This window comes from Penaeus japonicus, unplaced genomic scaffold (genome assembly GCF_977035675.1).
Source record: "Penaeus japonicus unplaced genomic scaffold, GWHDUDI00000001_assembly GWHDUDI00000016, whole genome shotgun sequence".
NCBI lineage: Eukaryota > Metazoa > Arthropoda > Malacostraca > Decapoda > Penaeidae > Penaeus > Penaeus japonicus.
In genome coordinates, this window is record NW_028234418.1 from 24,673,271 (window position 1) to 24,684,661 (window position 11,391).

The following is an 11,391-nucleotide window of genomic DNA, read 5'->3' on the forward strand; positions in this document are numbered from 1 at the left end:
CAGGCAAAGTGACGGGTATGGAACGGAAAGGATTGAGAATAGGTTAAATCTAAAGAGTGCACCACTTTTGAGACCTTTCAGAATGAAAACGAAATGTATGACCTGAATAGAAGGTGAGAGCAAGGTCTATCCTGAGTGACGCTGGCGACCTCTACCTACTCTAGCTAATTCCTCCTTTTTCGATTCCCCGCCGGAGAGGATTTTGGCCAACCTCGCCGTGATGGCTACACATCGAGGTGCATTTTTAGACGCTCTCACCCAGCGAGGTCTAGCCAAAAGCCTCCCCGGCGGGGAATCGAACCCCGGTCTCCCGCGTGACAGGCGGGGATACTAACCACTATACTACCGAGGAATTGGTACAATGTGTTGTTAATGTTATGGTATCAATTTTCATTGTAATATTCTATATATATATATATATATATATATATATATGTGTGTGTGTGTGTGTGTGTGTGTGTGTATTTATATTTTCATTTATATAAGCCTCATTCCTCTCTATAGAACTACCTACCTGGTTATCTACTTCGTGTAAAAAAAATGATATGTTTCTCTCTGGACAGATGACTAGATAAATAGATAAACAGATAGCTATCGAAATCCACGTCTAAACCAGCTCACCTACATCGGACTTTCGGACATTCCAAGAAGCCGAAGTAGGCAACCACCTGGCCAGTCTTTTTCGTAATCCCATGTCGAGCAACAGATGACGAACAGCAGGCGGTCAGCAATCGTTAATCAAAATAAGTCTATAGATGGGCATCAAATCGCCAGCGCCCCATTAATTGGATAGCTGTCACCATGGTCGTAGATAGATAGATACATACATACATGCATATATACATTGATACATACATACATATATATATATATATATATATATATATATATATATATATATACATAAATATATAAACACACACACACAATATATATAGATATAGATATAGATATAATGTATATATGTCTGTGTATACATGTGTGTGTGTGTTTGTGTTTATGTGAGTAATATTTATGCAAAACAAGAAGCCAAATGATGATGATGATGATGTAGTTGGAAAGAAATAAGGGCGAGAGAGGTGATTAAAATTGCAGTATTGTAGTAAAATGGTAGTATCTTGGATTCGATTCCCCGCCGGAGGGCTTTTGGCCAAGTCTTGCAAGGTAAGAGCGTCTTGAAATGCACATTGATGTGCAGCCAATATACGGCTCTCTTAAAAATTGGGTTATCTAAGTCTATAAATGTAAGGAATTCTAAGTGTAGATATTTTAGCTACATCACGAATTGGGTTTAATTGATTTATATATAATTTGTAAGGCACTGATATTGCAGATCATGTGACCCAATACATTGAGTATACTACTCAATTCAATGCGATATCGCTTTCAGTCTGTTTTGACCTGACGTGTCCTAGTTCCTGTGTCCGTTCCCGCCTCGAAATTCCAGCTGCCTCTAGCAGCTGTGCTTGCTAGCAGAAGCCCTGAAGCGTAGAAAGCGACTCAAGATTCGTACTTATGAAGGACACAGAAAGAACTCAAGGCAGATCAGATTAGAGACAGATCAGGAAAACAAAAGAACAGGCAGAGCAAACAGCTCTGACCTCCGTCCTTTGGTCGGAGCCGAGTGTATTAACAGAGTCCACATGAATGTCTGTCTATCTTATTCACCAGATCACAACAGTTGGCAGCCAGAGGATTACAACCAGACTATCGAGTGGTTTACGACTGCTGGCAGCGGGGTTTACAACTGATGCCAGCTGGTGGGTACCACAATTTTGCTGCTACTGGACTCACAACTCCAAAAAAGCCGCTACGCTAAACGCTGCCATCGACATCTAAAACAGAGAAAATACGCTGAAGTTCCCGCCCACCGCCCACACTACAGTAAGGATTTTGCCCGCCCGCCCACCCTGTTCTACCTGTTCTGACAAACACCGCCGCCCATAGCAGCCGCCTTGTCTGTGCAACGTAGCTTCCTGCACGTCGACATCCATCTGTCATGGCATCTCAAGATTGCCCACCGCGGATTTTGGGCAAAACACGAGCGCCCCAACCCCAGGCCAAGAAGTCTCTGACACGAGTAAAAAAGGCCACAATATGAGAAGTCAAGAGGACCACCACACCGATCCGCGGTACGACCTACGACCCGCCCGCAGACGACCCATCTGCCTGTAGGTATCGAGACAAAAAAAATCTGTAAGTTAGAGAAACCCAGGGTCTTTATTTTTGTTAGATTTCTTTAGGTTTCGATAGGATTTAGGAATTCTTATACTGTGATTTTTCCTTTCTTGTGATTGTATCTCTATATTTTCTATTGTGAAATACCTGTCCGTGAGTGTGATTCTGCAGGATTTCCCTCCTCTTTCCTCCCTTTCACCTAGGTGCGAACGGATTTATTGTTGAAAGGGAAAGTCCTCAGTCCCCCCTCTCCTCCTTTGTTTCCTTATCTCATCACGCCTTATGCGAAGAATAGCCAGAATAATTTAAAGTTCTGTTTGTTATGTATAATGATGAGAATCAGATATTTTCATATGATATGTATTGTTTCTTTGCATAAACTTGTCCCCCCCCCCCCCCCATGCCCTGTCTGTGTGAAAAGGCGGAGTCGATGTTTTTACTTCCCTTTTCTTGTAAAACAATCTTACAATTTCTTTCTCTATTATTCAGACAATGTATTTTGGAGAAATTTTATTGACTGTTACTCTTCAAAATATTTGTTTTGAAAGTGAACCTTTGAAAGATTCTTCATGTTCGATTGCAATTGTCGAAGGGGAGCCGATATTATCTTTGGACTATGTAAATTCTTGATAGCTTTCACTTTCGGTCCGAATCAGTACTGCTGATCAATGTTGCCAGATTTTGAGATATCAATATATCTATTCGCCACTCGTTAAAGTACACGTGTTGTTTTGTTCTTTACTTTCTCGTCGACAAGTGCTACTCGTGTTCGTATTTTCTCTGTATCTTGAAAACCTGCATCTATAGAACTTGCATTTCTTGTTTAGTTTCGATTCCTTCTTTTGTATGTTCTCCTCTTGGCAGTTACAAAGTACTATTATTGTTTGTTGTTTATTCTTCAGGTAGCCGTGCAGGATGCACACATGTTGTTCAGGTAGCCATGTGTCGCTTACGGAAGCCATGCAATACGCAGCCATATTATTCAGAAGCCGTGCAGGATGCACGCATGTTATTCAAAAGCCATGCAGAGCGAAAGCATCTTGTTCAGAAGCCGTGCAGGATGCATATTGTTCAGGTAGCCATGCAAGACGCATGCATGTTATTCAGAAGCCGTGCAGGACGCAAGTATGTTGTTCAGGTAGCTATGCAAGACGCATGTATGTTATCCAGAAGCTGTTCAGGTAGCCATGCAAGACGGATGTTTCTTAAGGAAGCCGTGCAAGGGCACGCAAGTTGTTTTCCTCTCAGCGGTGGAGTTGCTCCCGCTCATTTTTATGTGCCCCCCACCCCCTCGTTCGAGAAGTTGCTCCCGCTCATTTCTTATTTATGTACCCCCCCCCTCCCCCATGGGATAAGCTGATCCTACCACACTTTTACAAATCTTTGAAGTTCTATGTGCTCTTTTAGTAATTTGCAAGTTTTTTAGCCTATGCTCACTCAAGTCGTTTCCTAACTTCACTGACTATGCAAGCTCGTTATGTTATGTCAATGCTATATTCTCATTTCGCTTAAGCAATCAAGCCTTTGCTTTAATCACTTCCTCACACATAATGTCTCTCTATACTCACAGCCAACCTGTATTTACTGTATCTATTGTACTTCCATATTTTCCCTGATATATGTATGTTTCTAGAGCCACCTCTTAGGGCCTACCTGTTCAGTGCAGTCACCCATTTTAGGTGTCATGAGGCCAGTCTTAGTGCCTACTCTTACACTGCAGTTACACCTTATTGAATCATATTTCATATCATACACATTACATGTTTACTGGGGCCACTGATTAGAACCCATTGTTGCCACTGCACCGGCCGATGAATTTGAAGAAGTTTATTGGAGCTTATGGTTGAATGTCACAACTACTAGCGAAATCTGGTGCAGATAGCCTCCAATTACCAGGACCCCACTTGTACGGTAGAGACATTTATGTTAGCTAGATTATAATAGTTAAAGCTTGTTTATTTCTTTGAAAAAGGTACGACAGGGGCTGTCTAGGATTGTGGTCCGAGCAATGTAAGGCACTGATATTGCATATCATGTGACCTAAAACATTGATTATACTTTTCCACTTAATTCAATGCTATATTGCTAGCGGTCCGCTTTGACTTGACATGTCCTGTTTCCTGTGTCCGTTTCCTGATCGAAACTCTAGCTGCCTCTAGCAGCTGTGCTTGCTGGCAGAAGCCCTGAAGTGTAGAAAGCAACTCAAGATTCGTACTTAAGAAGAACACAGAAGGATCCCAAGGCAAATCAGATCAGAGAGAGATCACAGAGAGACAAGAGAACAGGCAGAGCAAACAGCTGTCCACGTGAATGTCTGCCTGTCTTATTCACCGGATCACAACCACTGGCAGCTAGAGGATTACAACCAGGGCATCGAGTGGTTTACAACTGCTGGCAGAGGGGTTTACATAATTTTTAAAAGGAATGTATAGTAATAGAACGATATTATGTTTTGGATGTGTGTGCTTGTTTCACAACTATTTTTTTTTTTTTTTAGAAATTTGAATGGCGGAGGGGCGTGCAGGCAAGGTCTAACCACGGTTATATAACATTTTATAAAATTAATTTATAGACCTTCGTGCGTTTTGCTGCCTTTCATTTTCAATTCACATCTATTTTTCTTACATTAATATATTGAATATGTATGCTTTCATTACATCGTTTCTGTATGAATGTGTGTGTGTGTGTGTGTGTGTGCATATACATGCATATATATGTATACATATATTCATGCATATATATATATATATATATATATATATATATATATATATATATATATATATATATATATATATATATATATATATATATATATATATATATATATATATATATATTGCAGTTGAAAAATGTAGAAAAAAACATGAAAAGAATGATGTACACCCTAAGACGAATATAGTCGAAGAAAATGGGCGACAATAGATGGTAAGGTGTCCCAGTAAGGGAGGGGCACGCATCCTTTTGATGGATGTGAAGCCAAACCGGCATTCCATATACGGCTCCTAGAGACCAATAAGCAGATGCAACCTATCCTCCTGGCTGTGGCTAAGTTATTTCCTCCAGACCGCTAAAGGTAAAAGCATAAAGGTGATGGGTCTATATAAATATCATGGAGGTCCGGGGCCGAGTACCTAATAGATATTTAGGTAAGATTGTTTGGTAAGAGTAAATTGTTTAAAGCATGTGGAGATCCGTAGTTGAGGTAAGGGTGTACAATTCCGTAGAGTTTAAAGAAAGATGATGTGCATCCCGTTAGATTTTTATACTTGGTTCTGCGGCTAGTAGTTTAGTTAATGCAACCCTATATTAACCCCCTGGCTAACTGCACAGGTATGGGCAAGATTTGATACATTTGATGCATGGCTATAATAATGTATGGCACATTTTAAATCTAGGTTTGAACATGATTATATCCTCTTGTGTATCAACTGATAAGACATAGTCACATAGTTTTTAATATATTTAATCTATAGGTCTTCATCTTTTGATTTCCCACCATAGCAATCTGCTTTGGCGTGGGTATGCAATGCTGCACTTGCTATATGATCAAATTAAGATGTTGAATTCCGCATTTAGAATATAGCGTATATCTTCTATTTTATCAGATGATATGAAAGTTATATTTCTCATCGTACCTATAGCTAGGTGGTCGGTCTGAGAGGATAAATTACTTTGTTTTATTGTATTGTGGGTCAATATGAAAATCAATATATAACTATATAGTGATATATTTCTCATAATTATCGTATTTGTAACTAATCGAAATTGTTTTTAGAAATATATATATATATATATATATATATATATATATATATATAAACACACATCATGATACATATACTTGCAAATCAAAATCTTTGCTCGAGAATAGCAGATATTCAGAGAGAGGTAAAGGGGTGAATATTGTCAAGTAGTTACAGTAAAAATTCCTATGAAAAATAAATCTTCAGAATTAACCTGACTTATTGTTAATTCCTCGGTAGTATAGTGGTTAGTATCCCCGCCTGTCACGCGGGAGACCGGGGTTCGATTCCCCGCCGGGGAGGCTTTGCCCTGCCTAAGGCCGCATGGTGCTTTATATGAAAACGCATATAAATCAATAGCCTATCCGGCGGGGAATCGTACGGAAATGATTTTCATATTCCGCCGACAATCTTGATTTTAATAGTTCTAATAGGGAAGGGCATGGAGTATATCAGGGTAAATATGGGTGTAAAATATAAAGCTAAAATGTACTACAAAAAATACATAAAAAAAACGTTAAAATCTGCAGGTACGCCTGCCAAGAGTCAAATTGTCTGGGTATAATATTCGAACCAATATACTAATGTCCTCTTTAAGGGAGTGAAGCGTTCTAGTCCCAAGTTCAAGGGGGAGTACTTTGACCCATGACGTTCAATAGTTTTAGCCAGGCCAAAAGCCTCCCCGGCGGGGAATTGAACCCCGGTCTCCCGCGTGACAGGCGGGGATACTAACCACTATACTACCGAGGATACGGTATATTGTTAGGTAATTTTATTTACCTATTATTAAGTACATTGTGCCCCGATTCTCTTTTTCAGTCATATATATGCACCTGCGTATATCGATCAATCCACACACACACACACACACACATATATATATATATGTGTGTGTGTGTGTGTGTGTAAGGGGAGAAAATATGGAAGGGATGAAAGACGTAAAATACAAGGATAAAGAGTCAGAAGTGTAAATGACGCGTGAATGTTAATTGGGCAAACGACCTAATGTCTTAACAAGTGCGAATCTGTGAATGTGAGTGAATGAGTCGGGTATGTGTATTTATGAATATTTTGTGTACACAATTTACGCACAATTATTTGACGCTTAGCACAGCGCGATGTAATAATAAAAACATGATGTGTTTAACGGAAAAGTTGCCACACACCATTGCGTGAAACCTGAAGGATATTTGGGAACAAATAAGTGGAGTGGCACCTCGGCGTAGGCCAGGGCATACCGCCTTCCAAGATCGCAAGGCAAGACAAAGGTCTTGCTACACCGGCTGTCCAGCTGCAAGGTCGTGATTCCTTGACCTGCCGCTGATATTGACGATTGAGAAGTTTTGCCACAACCCCTTAACCACAAATCCTTGGGACCTTGGGCGCCGCTTGTCACTAAAACACGAAGAGAATTCCGGAGTGCATGGAGAACCGTGGAGCTGACGTCGAGTACGAGCACGGGCGCGAGCGAGAGTACGAGCGCGGATTCCTGCTCGCCCGTATCCACTCGCATGTTACGGCGCTTTGGCCCTGGGGACGTGTCACGGGCACCGCTGACGCCGATCACCCGTCTTCCTCGTTGCCAAGCAGCGGATGAGCACCGAAGGAACTAGCAGTCGTTACGGTGTCTTGGCCATGGGAGACGTGTCACGAGCAAGTGCGACGACAACGCCGACCACTCGTCTTCTTCGTCGCTAAGCAACGGAGTGTGTGGATATCGCTTACTGTGTGGATATCGGATGCCGTGCGGATATCGGCTACCGTGTGGATATCGCCTGCCGTGTAGATATTGGCTACCGTGTGGATACTGGTTACTGTGCGGATATTGGTTACTGTGTGTTGTTAAATATTGTGCGTGGGTGTGTAACATCATCAGTGATACTATGCGTGAATGTATTACCGTGTGCTAGTTATTATAATACGTACTTGTCAACGTACGTATCCATATTAATACTAGTGTGCATGTGCGTGTTAAGGATTATTAACATAGTTACATAGTGTGCATGCTATTTACGGTATTACCTAGTAATAGTGGTATTAGATGTAAGAAATTTTGCATTAATAAATGAAAACCGTAATTCCAATTTTCTTTATCCCACTCACAACAGTCAGCCAAACAGATAACAAAAAGATCACGGGTGGGAGAGTTCTTGAGAATCACTAAGATGCAGATCGGGGCTCTTGTAGCCAAGAGCATCACTGAACTTTATCCCCCCTCAAATGGTAGCAGAGCGTAGTTCCCTCAAGTGCTGAATGTTGTGAGTTGGATAAAGGAATGAGCATGGAATCCGAAGAACACATCTTCGCGTTGCTGGGGTTCATATTAATTTTGTTGGCAATACTACTTTCGTATTTCGTGTATAAGGAAGTGAAGGGACGTCATGGGAGGTGTGTTAGCCCGATTGAGAAACCCGCCGCGTTCATGTGAGGGACGCCGGACGCGTGCTCGAGCGGATTGGAACCTGGCAACGGGGAACGCAGCTCCTGGGACAGGACAAAAATGCGATCGAGGATCTAGTCGCCAATCAGACTCGACAATTTAAGAAACCGCTAGTGATTAGAAATGACCCTAAGATAGATGTTTTCAATGGTAAGGGAATGGTAAAGAGCTGGAGTAGGATGGTAGAGTGTGTATTAGCGCAAATGTCTGAAGATGAGGATGATAAAGTGAGGTTCGTGTTAAATCACATAGACGGAGCTGCAGCTGAAAGATTTTATAACCGTAGACGTGAATGGATATGTGTAAAGGATGTCTTTGATGAATTATTGAAAGTGTATGGTCAGAGTGTATCAGTATGGGAGTTATACAAACGAATGGCTGCCAGGAAGCAAAGGGCTGATGAGACAGTATGGGAATTTCTGGACGAGTTGATAGGAGTTAATGATAAATTTCAGAACCAGGGAGATTGCCTTGATAGGAGGTTAATAGGAGAATGCATGGCTAGGAATATGTGTGAACCTCCACTAGGGATGAAAATGAAAAGAAGAATGGAAGATAGACAAGACGATTCTTTAGAGCAGTGGGCAGAATGGGTAGCTACAAAAGAGAGAGAATGGAAATGCTTCTCAGAATGTAAGAATACCATAGGAAGTGTTAGTGATAGGAGTATAGATGAGAAAGAGTGGGGAAAGAGGAAAACTGTAAATGATATACTGTGTTACCGGTGTGGTGAGACGGGACATATCTCCCAGTGGTGTCCGAGAGCAAGCGAGAAGTATAAGAGTGAGCGAAGCCGGCGTTACTACGAACCTAAGGTGGGAAACTCGGAGGGCCCTGTGGGACAGCAATCCGCCACTCACAGGAGCCCAATACATCGGTAAATACAGATTTCGGCGGACGAAAGCAAAGGGCGTTTCGCGTAAATCGGGGAGATGACGATGTAAAACTACATTCTGAAAGTCCAACGATAACAGTCAAAATAGAGGGCACTGAATTGGTCAGCTTATGTGACACAGGGTCAGAGGTTTCCCTTATAAGTAGAAGAGCGTATGAGGACTTGCGTAAAAAGAGAGGCATCGAGTTAAATCCGACTACGATGAAATTGAGATCTTTCGGAGGGCAAGTGTTGGTGAGTGAAGGGTATATTTCGGTAGACATAGAGGTTTCAGGGAGGAAAGTTAATGATGTTGGGTTATTAGTGTGTGATGAGATTGGGGATGTAAATGACTACTTGTTTGGGATGAGTGTCCTATCGCAGATAAAGGAAGTGTGGATTGAAATGTACAAAATGAGTAAATTGCAGAACAATGAGATTAAACGAGGCTTCGATAAGTATGAGAGAAGTGTAGATGACGTTTTCAGCATAAGAAATAAAGAGGATGGGGGATACGCGTTAACAAAGAAGTCCCAAATACCGATCATTCCTCCGAATAGCACGAGGCTAATACCAGTGTGGGTCCCGTCGCTCCGTCGTGTTAAGCTCCAAGAAGCGTTAATTGAGCCCTTCACAGGTCTCGATGAAGGATGGGTCCCTGAAGGGATAGTGGTGCTTCCCACCGTTATGAGGATTCGAAACGGTAATGGATATGCTCTCGTCGGGAACTTGTCAAAGAAGGCGTGTAAGTTGCGTCGTAAATGGAAGATTGGGAAAGTGTCAGAGGGGAAGGAAGTCGAAACGAGAGAAGGAAATATTAGAATGGTCAGACAGGATGAACCCTTACCAGTAAAAGTGTGCAAAGAGAATTTAAATGAATGCCAAAACGAACAATTATTAGGGTTGTTGGAGGAGTATAGGGAAATCTTTGCAAGCGAACAAGCGCCGTAAGGGAGAGCCACGTGCAACACGTGATACCATTAATCACAGATGCATCGATTCGGGTCCCGTACAGACGTACACCACCTAATCACATCGACGAAGTGAAAGATCACATAACAGCGTCGGTCCGTACTCTGCAGCCATTGTAATGGTAAAAAAAAGGACAAGAGTTTGCGGCTTTGCATAGACTATAGTAAATTAAATAAAGTCACCATACGCGATGCATTCCCAATCCCGCGAATAGACGAGTCCGTGGAAGCGCTCGCCGAGGCCAAGTATTTCTCGACGTTTGATCTCGCGGCGGGGTATTACCAGATCGACGTTCACCCGCGAGACAGACATAAGACCGCCTTCAGCACACCCTTAGGGCACTTTGAATTTAACCGATTACCAATGGGCCTCTCTAACAGCCAAAGTACGTTTCAAAGGTATATGGAGCGGATTTTGGGTGATAAAATATTCTCGACTTTAATTGTGTATCTAGACGACGTATTAGTATTCAGCAACACTATTGAAGAGCATTTTGGAAGGCTTCGGAAGTTATTTAATCGAATGAGGGAGTACGGTTTGAAATTTAAGGCCAAGAAATGTACAGTGTGCACGACGAAGGTTAAGTACTTGGGTTTTCAGGTGTCAGCGGCAGGGATCAGCACAGACCCTGACAAGATAAAAGCGGTAATTGACTGGCCGACACCCACGACCGTTAAAGATGTGCGCTTGTTCATCGGTTTCTGTTCTTTCTACCGTAAATTTTGCAGACATTTTGCGAAAATAGCTGCGCCATTGCATGCGTTAATGTCAGGAGATTCGCGTCGCATAATAAAGAACGAATGGACCACCGAATGCGATGAATCTTTTAATAAACTGAAAGCACTACTGACGAGCACGCCTGTTCTTAATTGCCCGTACTTTGAAAAAGAGTTTGTGTTAGAGACCGATGCGAGTTTCCAGTGTCTGGGAGCCGTATTGTCTCAGAGGGATGAGAATGGGAAGTTGCATCCTATTTGCTAGGCGAGTCGAGGGCTGCGCCGTTCCGAGAAGAATATGGCAAGCTATACCTCTCGGAAATTAGAACTGTTAGCGTTGAAATGGGCGATTGTTGACAAATTTCATCAATACCTGGCCGGTAGACACTTTACTGTCTTTACAGATAATTCACCACTGAGTCATTTAGAGACTGCAAAATTAGGAGCTGTAGAAAGCAGATGGTG

At 42.0% G+C, this 11,391-nt stretch overlaps 2 non-coding genes across 2 annotated transcripts; one reads left to right on the forward strand and one right to left on the reverse strand.

Moving 5' to 3' along the window:
* Nucleotides 1-280: 280 nt before the first annotated feature.
* TRNAD-GUC (transfer RNA aspartic acid (anticodon GUC)) lies at nucleotides 281-352 on the reverse strand. The gene has a single exon. It is a non-coding gene; the product is annotated as a tRNA-Asp (tRNA).
* A 5,802-nt stretch (nucleotides 353-6,154) lies between these two features.
* TRNAD-GUC (transfer RNA aspartic acid (anticodon GUC)) lies at nucleotides 6,155-6,226 on the forward strand. The gene has a single exon. It is a non-coding gene; the product is annotated as a tRNA-Asp (tRNA).
* Nucleotides 6,227-11,391: the final 5,165 nt, after the last annotated feature.